Source organism: Orcinus orca, chromosome 21 (assembly GCF_937001465.1).
Source record: "Orcinus orca chromosome 21, mOrcOrc1.1, whole genome shotgun sequence".
In the NCBI taxonomy this organism is placed as follows: Eukaryota; Metazoa; Chordata; class Mammalia; order Artiodactyla; family Delphinidae; genus Orcinus; species Orcinus orca.
In genome coordinates, this window is record NC_064579.1 from 14,146,411 (window position 1) to 14,162,074 (window position 15,664).

General features: G+C 45.3%; 1 long non-coding RNA gene across 1 annotated transcript; it reads right to left on the reverse strand.

Moving 5' to 3' along the window:
* Nucleotides 1–240: 240 nt before the first annotated feature.
* On the reverse strand, nucleotides 241–9,303 carry LOC117195641 (uncharacterized). Its single transcript, XR_007474586.1, has 2 exons — nucleotides 8,171–9,303; nucleotides 241–2,344 (listed from the first exon to the last, which is right to left on the reverse strand). It is a non-coding gene; the product is annotated as an uncharacterized LOC117195641 (long non-coding RNA).
* Between the last annotated feature and the right edge of the window lie 6,361 nt (nucleotides 9,304–15,664).

The following is a 15,664-nucleotide window of genomic DNA, read 5'->3' on the forward strand; positions in this document are numbered from 1 at the left end:
CTGCAACCCAAGCAAGGTCTGCAGTTTTGCCCACAGAAGAGAAGGAAAATGATCTGGTTTTTGTATAATGGGTTATATTTCCTTTAAACTTGGTGGTAGCGGGTTTAAAGCTCTCCGTTGAAAATATTTATAGATTTGATTATAAGGTACTAGATTGTTAATGCTGTCCTTTTTCAAATGGTTAGAAACAATGGCCCAGAGAGGGAAAGTTATTTGCCCAAAATCACACAGCTAATAATATACAAACGTTTTAAGATCACTTTACTCGCATTCCACTATTATTAGATCTTAGATAAAAATATTTCACATGAGATTTTCAAAACGGAGCTAAAGGGACTCAACCTGAGCATACTATGTATGAAACTGGCTAACGTTTAATCAACATCCCTCTTTACAGAGAACAGGCAGTTAGGCTCAAAACTGCTTTGAGTTACATGTGTTTCTACTACATAATTAGCAAATCTCACGACTTCAGAGACGTAGATACACTGCCCCCAAGACAACATCCCCATTGAACCTGAAACAGATTGCCAGCTGAGACCCAAGGAGCAACTCCTAATCATCTGAAGTGTGGTGTATTGGGATTGATTCACAAGCACAACCTTGAATCTAATTCTAGACCCCTGAATCACTGCCTTCCCTCCATAAACAGAAGAATGACATTAGTCAGATGCCCACATACTCATCTGAAACTTGAAACCATAAGTAGTAAAACAAATATCCATATGCCCATGGACATTTACTTTTGTGATGTATTCCTATCCTAAGAGCCGCTTGCAAAATGTACAATAGTAATGAATACATGTGTTCATGATTACACAAAAAAAGTATAAGTTGATAAACATGCTTATGTTTCTTATCAAGTATAGTTCAAATCAGGTTTTATTAGGGAATTTCCCCCAAAAGTAAAATATATGGTTCAGAAAATAATATGAAGCAGCATTTATCCTTTGGAATTTCTTTCCCCAATAAATGTGACAAATAGCCATATCTGATTCTGGTGTGAAATAAAATAGTACAATTATGATAATGTGAAGGGGGAAAAATGGGACTGTAGGAGGAATCTTGCCGTGTTCTCCTTGGCATTTGTGAATGGTTATAATTCCTGTTTGCTCGTTTATACATTTACGTAACTGGTTCTCATTTATGTAACTTATTTATGTAAGAGGTTGTACTGCCTCTGTGGCCTTTGTGTGCAGCACAATTTCCCTCTGAATCAGGAAGTCTGGGGCAAAACGATCACTGACTCTAAGACCGGTCACTTGTCTGTCATGCTATGCCACCAAAAGAGGAGATGTACTTTGATGCGACTGCTTTTTAAATTCAGAGGAGAGAAAATTAGTATCTTTCTTCATTCATTTTCTAAAATTTGGACTTTGGTCTCTGACTCACCCAGCAGGCTGCCATGGAGGAGAGGGAATCCTGTGGGAAAAAAAAAAAAAAAAATCCTCCGGGCCAAGAGGAATAGGATGGGGTGAAACTCTCCTCTCTTTCCCTTCCAGCGTTACTTCTGTCTTTGCTAACAAAGTAGTAAAATCATGAGATTTGTATTTCATTTCAGTTTTTTTGTGTTGTCTTCTAAAATAGATCAGTTATGTAAGAGAGTAAGAAGAAAAGCATATCTATTTCCTAATTTGGAAAATGCTTATCACCATCATTCCCTGCGTATCCCTGCCTTCCCCCGCCCCACTGCACCAGAAGGAGACTTTTCCTGGTATAGTTAGATAAACTATTTAAGAATCACGTAACATAGTGCTTTTCCTGTGCACAAATCACCTGAAGGTGTGTATTTGAACCTCTTTTTCTTTTTTTTTTACTGTGGGTGAATTTACCATTTGTTTCCTCACATTCTTACCATTAAAAAAACAGAAATTGAATTTAAGCTTAAAAGAGCCAAGCAAAATTATGTCCTCTTCCTGATTCATTTCAGTTGGTAACATTCTAGTCAATGCATTGAGAACAGTGAATTCTAAAATGAAACAATCAGTACATACCCAATAATAGCGTATCAGTACATAAGGCACAGATGGAAGGGACTTTAGAGCCACCTTGCATACCCCTCGTTTTACATACACGAGGACTCTTAGACCTGAGAAGATGCTGCTTTAATATAAGTCATACTAGAAAGGGAATCCAGAGACCTGGTCTTGACCGCGTCTATGCCTCTATATCCGGGAGGAAATCCCCTGGCCTTGCTGAGCCTCGTTTGCCATCTGAAAAATGCTAGAAGTGGAACTCTCTTTCAGGTGCCTTCTGCCTCTGGAGCTGAGTCCTAGGGGTTGGTTTGAACACAGTGAGAGGAGGCAGAGAGTCTCCCAGACACAGGAACACAGCAATGTGACACCTGATGAAAATATAACAGCAGAAGGTGAAGGCTGCTGAGAAGAGGGATCAGAAGCACACTTGGGTGGTGCACGCCCAGCCCTGTCCAGAGGAGGGAGAACCATCTCTGGGACACGAACATTTGCAGTCACTGGATAGGGATCCCCCCATACGCCCCTCCTCGCCCCTTATATAAATCTGTGAGAGGCTGGAGGAGAGCCTGGGGGGGGAGGGGAGCTGGTTATATAACGGGCATTTGTGGGGAAATTTATATAAGATGCTAAAAATACAGTATATGATTGCTATAATGGTGTTCTAAGTGAAGAGCCCTAATGAGGACAAACTGAGTAGGTTAAATAGAGGTGACGGTAAGTAGATGTCTAAACCCAGTTGCCTGCAATGACTACTGTCTGAGCAAGTATACTGCCCAGTATTAAAGTATTCTGTTATCCCCTTGGGGAACACTGTTGAAGTGCTCAAGGGCACCATTCTTAATTCTTCTAATACTCTGAAGAACCTAGAAATACTATGTAACCCATATTCTATTTTATTGGTAGTCAAATTGATAAAATGAATGCATTTCCCAGTATCAAGCTGTTAACTAGAAATAGACATAGGAAAAAAATCCCATACATTAGTTAAGAAGTTCTAAGAATTAACTACATATAAAGTCTCCTGGATTGTCTATCCTCCTTTCTTGTCCCCCGACCCCTCACTTACTGTCACCTGACATCATATATATATATATATATATATATATACACACAAAGTGTTTCTGTCCTCTAAAATGTAAGCTCCTTGAGAACTGGGATTTCTGCCCATCTTGTTCATTGAGGTGTCTCTAGCACTGAGGGCACTAGATAATCATTGCTGAATGAGTCACACACAAAGTAATGATATCACCTAATATTCTTCATTCTCATCAGTGATAAAAAGATATTTACCATTAACACACTAGGACAATTTATATTCTTCACTTCTCCTTTCTCTCGTATGTCCCATCGGGCCTGCCAGAGAATCCTTTTAGTTCTGCTTTCAGAATATATACAGACTCTGACCCCTTCTCACTGTTCCCGCTGCTCCCCAAACCCCTGCCAGCCCCACCATCACCCTGGCTCAAGCTATCAGCATCTCTCCTAAAATAACGCAATGGGTCTTGGTATTCTTTAGGTAAGAGAAAAAATTTTGCAAGTGGAAACAGATATAGAGAAAAATTATAATCAGCAAATATATATATGTGCACATGTATAAATAAATCAAGAAAACAAAGAAACAAACAGCCTAACATAGCAAATAAAGCTTTGATAATTTGAAAATAATAAAGCACTATTTGTTTGGATAAGATCTAACGTTATTATTACTATTATTATTTAGAAATGCTTACTAAACTCCTGGGAAAATCAGAAAGTCTTTGAACATTTGAGAAGACCTGGTAGGATGCCTACGTGGGTCAAAAAAATCTTGGAGTCATCCTCAACTCCTCTCTTTCTCTCACACTTTACACATGGTGGGCCAGAAAATCCTTTTGGTTCTACCTTCAGAGTGTATCCAGACTCTGATTCCAACTCACTCCTCCCCTGCCACCACCCTGGTCCCAGCCACTAGCAGCATGTCTCACCTAGGTTGCTGCCACTGGCCTCTGCTTTTGTCATGACACCCTTGCATTCTGTTATCAGCGCAGCAGGCAGCGTAATCTTCTCAAAACATAAACAGCATGCTCCTCGAAACACAGCATCTATTTCTCATTTTAACTCAGAAGAAAATCCAAAGTCCCAACCATGACCCAGAAGTCAGTACTTGGTCTATCCTACCCTCCAGCTCTTTTGCTCTCTCTTTTCTCACACTTCTCCGGACACAACGGCCTCGCAGGACCTTGGTCCTTTCTGTTCTCCTGGCCAGGGATGCTCTTCTGCTTGAGATCCTCCAGGCTGCCTTTCTCTCTTCCTTTAGACTTTTGAGCAAATGGTACCTGTGATGTCTTGCCTGGTCTCCCTATCTCTTTTTCCTGTTTTTTATCTTTAGCATTTATCCCTAATATACTGCATGGCTTCTTTTTCTTATTTATTGTCTCCCCCAAGAATATAAATTGTACAGGGAAAACTTTATAAACTGCTTTATTCTCTGTTGGATTTTCAGTGTCTAGAACACATAATAGGTCCTCAATAAAAAAAGCTATTGAATGAAAGAATAAGGAAAGGACTCTGGTGCTCCATACAGACGGTACACAGAGGATACACACATGTGTGCTTCGATGCTCAGCTTCTGCTTGTGATGGCTTTGGCCATTTGTGCCACAGCTACAGGGGAGAGCGAAGTCTATGGATTTAATGATGCGGAATGGACCTATAACATGATTTCCTAGGAAAGGACTGGACAAAATTATAATTACATTTGAGAAAGAGAAGTTGTAATATCACCTTACTTGAAAAGGAAAAACAAGTGAATTGACTCCTTGAAAGTTCATGTATGTGCTGGGAATCTGGTAAACTGGTAAATCCCCAGTCAACTCGCCACGCCCATCAAATACAGAGGAGCCCCTGCTCCTATCCCCCACCCACGTGGTTTTGTTTCATTTGTACATTCCCAGGATTGTACAGGTTGACTGGGCTGTCACCTGGTTTAGACGATAAAGGCATGCAGTGTACCTTTGCTTGCTTCATTTTCAGCTCCTATGTGACATTTTTTGAATCTGAGTTACTAGATAAATCATAAGAATTCAAGTTTGCAATTCATAAAATAATGAGTGACTTGGATAAAGTGAATATTTGTAGAATTTCATCTGAAAGACTGAAGTAGGTTGTATGGGGAGGGCGTTGGAACTGGTGAAGGAAATCATGCACGTTAGGTAGAAAAACACCAGTGACTAGGTTAGGTCAGATGATCTGTGTCCCAAGACGGTCTCCAGGGTCAGTGTCAAAAAAAGGAGAGATGATGGAAGAGTTCATAACCAGGAGGTGAACACGTACAGATCAGAGAGTCAAAACAAGGACATAATGGTAGAATAAGCAACCAGGTTAGTCGTTGAGAAAGTTAAGAGAAAAAGCGGAGGAGGAAGATGTGCAACACAGACTGATACGCGTTATAGGTCATCTTTATTCAAAGATGCATGCTGTAGGCCAGGCTGGTTTAGGGTCTTGCACCAGAGAGAAGCATCTCTTTTCCATTTCTTTTCCAACTGTGACATAGCTAGATGAAGGGACATTCTTTCAAACTCAAGTGAAATAAGTAAACATGAAGAACTCTTTCATCCAGCATGGAACACTAGTTATCACAAAAATAAACAAAATGCATTATTAAAGGGTTTTGAACAAGTTTAAGAATTGGTACATTAAAATACTACTAAAGGAAGTCAGACTCTACCGAAATTTAATTTAGTCAAGGAAGACAATGCTTTCCTATGATCCATCCTTTGGTACTTCTGTCGATAAGAGAATACTGGGCTGAATGGTCCAGGGATCTAACCCAGTAGGATTAGTTCCCATATTCTTATGTCTCTACTTAGTTAATCACATCAACTCCCATATGAAACCAAATCAAAAACACGTGATCAATTTGAATAAAATGCCTTGTAATCAGAAACGCCTTGACCAGAGCTCTAAGTAAAATGTGAAGTATGGGAATATGTTTCAGTATACAAGTGTCAGTTTTTTGTTTTTTTTGGTTTTTTTTTTGCGGTACGCGGGCCTCTCACTGCTGTGGCCTCTCCCGTTGCAGAGCACAGGCTCCGGACGCGCAGGCCCAGCGGCCATGGCTCACGGGCCCATCCGCTCCACGGCACATGGGATCTTCCCGGACCGGGGCACGAACCCGTGTCGCCTGCATCAGCAGGCGGACTCTCAACCACTGCGCCACCAGGGAAGCCCCAAGTTTCAGTTTTGATGACCCTTCCCACTGCTAGCTGATTAACTCATATGAACCCCCAGAATTCTGGCCACTAATTTAACCTGATCCTGACTCTGGTTTTTGTCTGTGAAAATTCAGGACCTGAAATCTCTGACTCAGGTCTAAGGTGACGATACTTCTCATCCAGCATGGAGGGAACCAAAGCTTCCCACGTGCACGTTTATTACCAGGATAATTTTTCTACAAGCGCCTTTGGCCTTAGAAGATTTATTAATCCAGTTATCAAGATATCATTGTCCCCTTTTACATCAACTCTGGTCTAAAAAAGTTAAGGCCTGTCCCATAGGCAGGCTTCTCTAGATTCGGATCAAACCTTTCTAACCAGAAGGGGTATTTTGAGTAACAAAACAGCTCATTTTTGTTTCCCTTCAATTTGATGTGGCCAAGTTATCTGGCTCCAAATGGAACTAACTCAAATGCAGCCACAGCAAGAACGGAGTTTATGAAGCTTTCATCTGTATCTGTTTACATAAACAACTTGCTTCAAGAACGTCTTGGAATTGTTTATATGATAAATCAAAGTTGTTTATCTGGGGGAAAAAAACAGAGCCACCTCAACACGTGAGAAAAGTTTGCAACGGCCAACAGGGTGTGAGTTTAAAGACACTGTTGTGTGTCATAAGGCCAAAACCCCTTTTACCCAGAGGGTAAGCCACCTGGATTGTGTACACCCATGGTCAGTTTCTCCAGTTCTGTGTATGATGAGGGGGTTGTGACATATAACTTCTGAAGTCCCTTCCAGCTCAGGGAGGCTCTCATTTTTGAACAAACAGACGCCTGCCTTTTCATACTTTTCCAGCGTAAAACCAAGCAGTTTGGGCCCACATGTGAAATTTTTCATTTTGTAATTAAGAAACCCGCCTTGGGTCTGCCCCCAGAGGGGTGGGCCGTTCCCTATGGAGGTGGAGGCGACACAAGCGCACCGCGCTTCCACCCGGGGTGTCAGCGCGGTTGCGGGGTTTGGGGGCAGAGGGCGGTGTGACGGCGCCAGGTCACAATGGCAGCAGAGGCTTAAAGGTGGCCCCACGGGGTGGTTTAGGTGGAGGATCAGAAGAAGGCGAGCAGTTGAGCATCTCGGCTCAGGTCAAGGGATGCGAAGGTGAACGGGCCTGTCTACGAGGCTAGGGGAGGCCCCTCCCGAGTGCGCCACCACATCTGGCTCGGTGGCCTCGGATGCGCGCAGTTTGCATCCAGACCCCAGGCTCGTCCCCAGTTGTCTGCAAAGGGCCGAAGGGAGGGTAATCTGCGCCCCCTTCCCTTCTGAGAGCCCCCTACCCGGGGGGCTGTGGAGCAGAAGTGGGGCCTGCGCAGACGGTGGCTGAGCCCCCTGCCGGCCAGGCCTGCGGAACACAGGAGGCCCGCGAGATGCGGAGCCATGCAGAGCTGTCTTGATAAATGATGGCCGTGCTGCGCATCCGCGCGTCTGCCTTGCCTTCTTACCCAGGGGAAAGCAGCGTGCAGTGAGTGTGCTTACTACCTGCACAAGGGAGCGCGTGGTAATTCAAGTTCGCAGCGATCTTTCAGAGCGACTTCAACCAGACCAGCAAAAAGAGAAGTGATCCACGGACACGCCAAGTGCAAATGGTGACCGGGATCCACCAGCCCCAGCCTCTCATTACCTCATGCTATGCTCCTGGCCCAACCAGCTGCAAGGGGCGCGCCAGGTGTGGCGAGACACCCGGGAAAGAGGCCCGGGCCTACCAAGACCTTGGAGCTAACCAGGCAGCTTCCCTTGAAGTTTGTAAAGATACCCATCCACAGTCAAGACACACAACAGCGCCACCTGAAACTAGACACTGTCCGCTCTTTTCACCTTCAGTTGTGTCCCCTCCAGTTGCAAGAGATGGCTCTGCTCACTGCAAAAACCTTGTTTAGCCCCCAAGACCATCAGTGGAGGCTTACAGTTGAACCCAGGCCATCCCAGCTGAGGAACATAAGGGACTTACCTGTTTGAGGCCAAGCCCAGAGGCCACGGAGCTCCAGGGAGAAGGGGATCACCCCCAGGTCAGCATCAGGAGCCTTCCCGTGGTGTTTGGGGCCACCTCCTCTGTTATGCTGAAGGCAAAGGAATCCAATATGCCTCCTGCACGTCCTGTGTTCATGGAAGCACACTCTCTCTCCCAATCACAACACCCGCAGTGCCTGACAAAGGGGCAGCGGTGTTAATGACGTCAAATCCAAGGTGGCAGAGGTGAGCAGGTGGAGGCCACTCCTTTATTCTTATCCTTCTGCTAATGACCTTTGCAAAGTACAGAGCATGCACTGACTTTCCAAGGCTTTATAATGTTGTCCAAGATATAGATATTAATAATATAAACATAAACAAGTGTGCCATGAAATATGTAAGAAAAGAAAATCGTTTTTCAACAATGGGTGGGAGAGAGGTTGTGAAGTAGTGGCTACGGAGTACATAAGAAAATTATGAATCATTCTGTTGTTTTGAGAGGGGATCTAAATTGGGAAACAGATAAACTTATCTCCCTCCCCTCTTAATCAATGACTGGAAGCTAGGTGGTAGGAGTAGAACGGTATCCATATTTCAGGAAAGGAAATAAAATGTCTCCTTGCCTGAAGATACCAAATAACTGCTTCTTTCTCACAGTATTGCCTTGTCCTAGCCTTGGGTAGCTTGTAGGGGAAAAAGTCTTTTTACCTGCTCTGGTTTTATACACCAAGAGAATGAGAGGTTCACGAGGTTCACATGTCTGGTGTTAGATTTAAAATTAAGTTAAATTTAATCATTAATTTAATAATTAATTATTAAAATGAAATATTCTCTGTTGCCTTGATATGTGGTGAGATTGGGAGGGCCCTGCATGTCCTAATAGGAAGTTCCCCTCCCCACTCTGCTCCTATGGACGAGGTCCCAGCCAAGTAAGCCTCCAAATCAAGGAAACCGAAGGCAGGTCCTACTTCACCTGGCACAGTGAGTTTCAGTTCCCTCCAGCTAGTAGAATGACTCAAACAGGCCAATCACATCCTCCAAAGGAACCAGATGTCAGCTCACTCTCTTGACACTACAGGTTCACTTTGCTCCTGGGTGGCTCTGCATGGCATGCAGTGTCCTCTCCTGGGCTGGGATGCACTGCTGTGGATCTCACCTGTCCAGTGTTGGTGTCATGTTTGGCTATCCCAGGAACCCTTGGGCAGGAATCCCTCCCTCTCCAATGGGATGAACAGGAGTCGATTAAACTATGTTTTATCCACTGAAATAGGATCTTTGTTAAAATAAAAAAAAAAGTCGGTATGTTTAAATAAAATAAGGCTGTGTGTGATTTTAGAAAGCATAGGAAAGCAAGTATTTTTTCACCAATAACAGAACAGCTAGAAAAAGTGATCTCCCTGGATATTTTCTTTTTATCATAGCCTGTCCTTGGGAGAGACTGGCAGTAAAAGTATAAGTGGTTGGCCAGCCATACAGTGTCGTGGACAGCACAGATTATCATAACAGCAGTGACTCCGGAAATTAGTTAGTGCTGGATAAAGGAGAGAGCCATTGTTTCCCAGGAAGCAAACTAGACAAATACAAGAAACAAGGCCTCCCACCAATTTATTTATGTGTGGGTTAGGAGTGTGATTAACACCCATTGTTTACCTGATCAAATATAAGAGCTAAGCTCCCAGGTATCCTGCAGGACAGCAGACAAGAGGGCTCTAGGAGAAATGTATGAGTGAGAAAGAAGGGGAAAGAGGGGAGGTATTATCATCAAGTTAGTTCTGACCCACGGTGCACATGCCAATCAGGGGCACTGGGACCCTCCATGCTTTCTACCCAGGGATGATTTCCTCCCCTAGTGTCAGGGGCCAAGGCAGTGAAGGCCAGTGCAGGCTGCATAAAGAAAAATTAAAAAATTAAAAATAGAACTACCATATGATCCAGTAATTCCATTTCTGGGTATTTATCTAAAGAAAATGAAAACACTAATTCGAAAAGATACATGCACCCCAATGTTCATAGCAGCATTATTTACGATAGCCAAGATATGGAAGCAGCCTAAGTGTCCATCCACAGATGAATGGATAAAGAAGATGTGGTATGTGTATACAATGGACTATTACTCGGCCACAAAAAAGAATGAAATTTTGCCATTTGCAACCATGTGGATGGACCTGGACCTCAGCAAAATAAGTCAGACAGAGAAAGACACTTTTATGTGGAATCTAAAAAATAAAATGAATGAATATAACAAAACAGAAACAGACTCACAGATACAGAGAACAGATCAGTGGTTTGAGAGGGGAGAGGGATGGGGGGAGGGGCAAGAGGTACAAACTATTAGGTATAAAAGAAGTAAGATACAAGGATGTAATGTACAGCACAGGGAATATAGCCAATATTTTATGATAACTTTAAACAGAGTATAATCTATAAAAATACCAAATCACTAAGTTGTATACCTGAAACTAATATAATATTGTAAATCAATATACCTCAATAAATAAAAAAGATGATGTTACACACTAATGTAGTCCTGGCAAGTAGCAGAGAGGTGTGGTGAGCTCCAAGGACAAAGAACAGGTAAACTCAAAGGGCCAATATTGCCAGAACAAAGAGTTACAGGACTCATCACTGTTCCAATGTGACCACTGCAATGTCCCAGAGCCCTCCCCAGCAGCATGCCCTGCCCCCTTCCCATCCCATATAAGGAAAAACATTTGCCGTGTTTTTCTCCCGCTCAGCACACTGAAAGTATACACACTCTGCCCAGTCAGCAGATGACTTACAGGTTCCCTGGCTATAAAAACAGGCAAGCAACCCATGCTCACTGTCAACTTTCCCAGGCTACCAGGAAGTCGGCCCGCTGTTCTTGCAGCGACCCTTCTCTTTAATAAACTCTATCTTCCTTACATTCTGCCTTGTGTCTGGAAATTCTTTTCCAACCCGCGCTTGGACCACGACATTTTGGTGGCCCATACAGGAATATCTCCTGGGGGGATCTCCTCCCCCACCTCCTCTCCTCATTCCGTAGGACCCTCTGTGAACAGGCAAGTTGCCGGGGAAACAACAGAGGACTCTGGCCAGAGCCACACCCCGGTGTGTTCCGAAGGCTCCACGGCTCTCTTTGCCCCAGTAACTGCCGCCCAGAACGGGTGAGGGTCCCTCTGTCTTCCTTCTGACTGCAGACTGGGCCGATTGGTATTGTGCGGGCACGGGTCAGGGCATTTAAAAGCCATCAGGGCGTCTGCCGCTTGAAGACTCCCGTGAAAGGATAAGGGGGTCTCGGAACGGAGCGTCTGCCCCCAGCAAGGCAACTTCCGTGCACCGTGAGGCACATATTGGTTCATGCAGAACGCTGAGCCCCCTCCCCTTGGCCGCCGCCTTCCCGGCAGGACTACGAGGCCGATTCCTCAGCCTGTCTCCTCTGTTACTTTCACCTTTTTCTCGGTCCGGATTGACTTACAGGAGCCTAGGCGTTGCCTCTGAGCCATCCCAGGAGTGCCTTTCACGTTTCAGGGCATCGCCAAGCGGTGAGCCACCCGGTGGGTCCCGGGAATCTCTCTTTTCTTTCCTTTCTCTGCTCGAGTCTCACGGTTCCTTAGTCGCATGGTTTGTGCCTTAGTCGCACGCTCGGGGGTCACCTCTCATGGTCGGATGCGATTGTTGGGACAGTCGGCCCATTTTGTGCCTTAGTCGCACGGAGAGGTCACCAGGACAAAGGGGACGCCTCTCTGTCAGCCGGTGACTCTCAGTGCGCCCATTCTACGGCGTACAGGCTAAGAATGGGTTCTGGTTCGTCTCGGGAGCCTCCCTCGGACCCACCCCTCGGCTGTATCCTCAGGAACGGGGAAAATTTGACCCTGAAAATCTCAAAAAGAAGAGGCTCATTTTCTTTTGTAACACGGCTTGGCCCCAGTATAAAGTGGGGGACCAAGAACAATGACCTCTTAATGGCACACTAAATTATAACACGATCCTCCAACTTCATCTCTTTTGCCGGGAACAAGGAAAGGACTCAGAGGTTCCTTATGTCCAGACCTTTATGGCCCTTAGTGAGAATCCGGATCTGAGGGACTCATGCCGCCTGTGTCTTTCTGTTGCCGCCTATCCCCGCCGACCCTCTCTGTCTCCCTCTCCATCAGATCTCCTAGACGACCCTCTACTCGACCTTTCCTGTCCCCCACCCCATCAACCCTCATTGCTTCAGCCCCTGCCCCCCCTCAACCCACAGCTCCCCATCAGTCACCCCCTTATCAGGGAGAAAGCCCCCTCTCCCCTCCCCACACAAGGTCGTGGACTGCCCAACGCCTGGAAACAGATTCTAATATGCTTCCCTTAAGGGAAGTAGTAAATGGAGACATGGGCACTATTGGAGTCCATGTTCCCTTTCCCATGTCTGACATTTCCCAAATTCAAAACAAGTTAGGTTCCTTCCGTCAGGATCCCACCACTTTTATTAAGGAATTTCAGGCCCTCACTATAGCCTTTGACCCGACCTGGTGAGACATTCATGTGTAGTCCTGACCACCTGTTGTACTCATGAAGAGAAAAACAGGATATGGGCATTAGCCCAAGCTTGGGCAAGACGAGGCACAGCTCTGTCTCCAAAACCCGGATGGTTGGGGACCCATTTGGGGCTGGTTTAATGACTCTCTGTGTAACTACACCCTCAATTTTAATCAGACTAGCCTGGAGTGGGATCCCTGGTCAGAGGAAAATAAATATAATGTACATGAAGGTCATTTCACTTTGTGTTGGGGAAATTCAAGGAGAGATGCGACTAATAAATATATTAACGAAGACCATATCCCCATGAACAGCTCGGCCCTGGGAACTAAATACGTGTGCGCACCGGACACTTACTTAGTTTAACCTCCCAGCAAGATTCTCCTCCAAAATATAACATAATTCAGCTATATTCAGAAATTTGTTATGCCAATCCCCCTGTCATACCCATCATCAGTCAGAGCCCGAATTCTCCCCTTTATGTATAGATGATTACTTCCTTGGAGTTTGGCCTGCCCAATATAATCCTAGGCCATGGGACCCCAGTCTATTTCCAGAGGAAAACTCCCAAAAGGTCAGGGCTTGGCTCTGGGGACCCACAGCAGGGGAATCCTTCCGGGGCACTGGATTTTCATCTCTATGTGGTAACGGGGTCTATCTGGATCTTCCCACACTTTGGAGGGGCTCCTGTACAATTATTGCTGCAGTCCCAGAGGCTACCATTATGACTACAAAGGATTTAGCTTCCTCAGGAGGCATTCCCAACCCTGCGTCCTTCCTCGAGGAGGCCTTAAGACCTGCCCGAGAGAGACAAAAACCAACCACTGATTAAGGGGGACATGCTTATGATAACCCAGTTCTTGATCGGCCCCAAAATAATACACAGTGTCTTCAGAGGGCTCTTCTGGTTTGCAGGCGCACCCCTTAGAGAGGAGCGTTCTCCATCTCCCCATCATGGTCTAGGAACCTTGGAAGGCAGCGGTAGCAGCCACCGAGGAACAGCAGTCAGCCCTAGGCTCTCTGGCCGAGGGGGTTTTACAAAATAGGAGGGCCCTTAATGTTATAACAGCTGAGGCGGGGGGTGTCTCTGTCCTACTAAATGAGACATGCTGCTTCTATATTAATACCTCCGGCCACATTGAAGAAGACCTTCAGATTCTAAAGAAAAACATCAAATTAATAGAAGATTTAAAAGAGAGAGCAGGACAGGGCCCCAGCTGGCTTTCCAGCCTCGTCTCCTCTCTGGGGATCCAGATATGGACATGGCTATTGCCCTTGTTGGGACCATTAATCCTGATGGCCTTTGTTTCGTTGTTTGACCCCTGCATTATTAACACATTATCTAAGTTCATCTCCCAACAGGTTCAAAAGATTTAATTCCAGATGGTGCTATAACAAGGGTACCAGCCAGTTGGCACATGGACTACATTGGAACAAGCCGCCTTATCATTCTGTGGGCTCTCATCCCCTCTGTAAATATACCCTGACAGAGAATGGGCATTGGGACCCAGGGCCCCTACGACACCCCTGCCCAGCAGGAAGCAGCCAGAGAGATTGTCGCCCCTTCTCCTCACAAAAAGGGCTCCTGAATGCCAGAGAAGGAGCTAGGCAGGTAGGTAGACATGAGCAGGGTATCCAATAGGGCCAAAGAATTGGCCCTGTAAATAAGGAGAGGGGGGAATGTGGTGTGCTCCAAGGACAAAGAACAAGATAAACTCAAAGGGACGATATTGCCTGAACAAAGAGTTACAGGGCTCCTATCACTCTGTCACACTGTGACCACTGCAATGTCCCAGAGCCCTCCCCAGCAGCATGCCCTGTCCCTTTCCCATCCCATATAAGGAAAGACATTTGCCGTGTTTTTCTCCCGCTCAGCACACTGAAAGTATACACACTCTGCCCAGTCAGCAGATGACTTACAGGTTCCCTGGCTATAAAAATAGACAAGCAACCCATGCTCATTGTCGACTTTCCCTGGCTACCAGGAAGTCGGCCCGCTGTTCTTTCAGTGACCCTTCTCTTTAATAAATTCTATCTCCCTTACTTTGGGCCTTGTGTCGGGAAATTCTTTTCCAACCCGTGCTCGGACCACGACAGGAGGCCTTTGACCTCCTGACGGCAGCACTGTGGTTGGGTGGCTGCCTCTGCTCGTATTGTGCCGGGTACCTTCAGAGTGCTCCCCTAAGGGGACCACACAGCCTTGCCTGCACATCATCAAATGCACTTGGGTGGTCCATTATCATAGTGGCTGCCATTTATTAGCTACTATGTGCCACACACTTGTGCATTATCTCCTTTCATTTGCTGAACAGTTTTTTGAGATAGGCACTATTATCCATATTTTACCAATGAGAAAACTTATTAAGTAACTTCTTCAAAGTTGCACAGTTAATAAGAGGTACAGCCTAGATTCAAACCTAGAGCCAAGGTTCGTAATAGCAACCAGGATGTGTCTGGACATTTCTGGGGAGAAGAGACTACAGAAGGGGGCTCTTCGGACAATCAACTCCAACTGTGATGCTAATAAAGAGAAGTCACGGCTTTCAGACAAACACAGATAATTTTGTTTTAGAGGCAAAAAAAAAAAAAAAAAAATCAACCAGGTGTCCCATTAGCATACACCATTAGTGCTTAGTTGGAACACAGATGGATCCCTGTAATAGGAAGCGACGATCCAGTTAAAGAAGATGAAATAAATGCATATCCATATTGTGTATTGTGATGCTGCTCTCCAAAGAGCCTGCAACTTATTGTACAAATTTATTGAGGGAGGATTTTGTGTTGTATATAAAGCACAATCCAAAACATGCATACTCCGAAGGGCACGAGTAGCCAGCGCTGCATTGGTTGTATATTTGTTTCTCCTTTCCTTACATAAACGCGTTTACACACCGTCAATACGCAGAGCAGTGGCCAGACGATGCTGTGCTAACTGATGGGAACAGACAAGTTCTGCCGAGCTCAGCACTTCAGCACAGCGCTGCCTTCTGAAAGT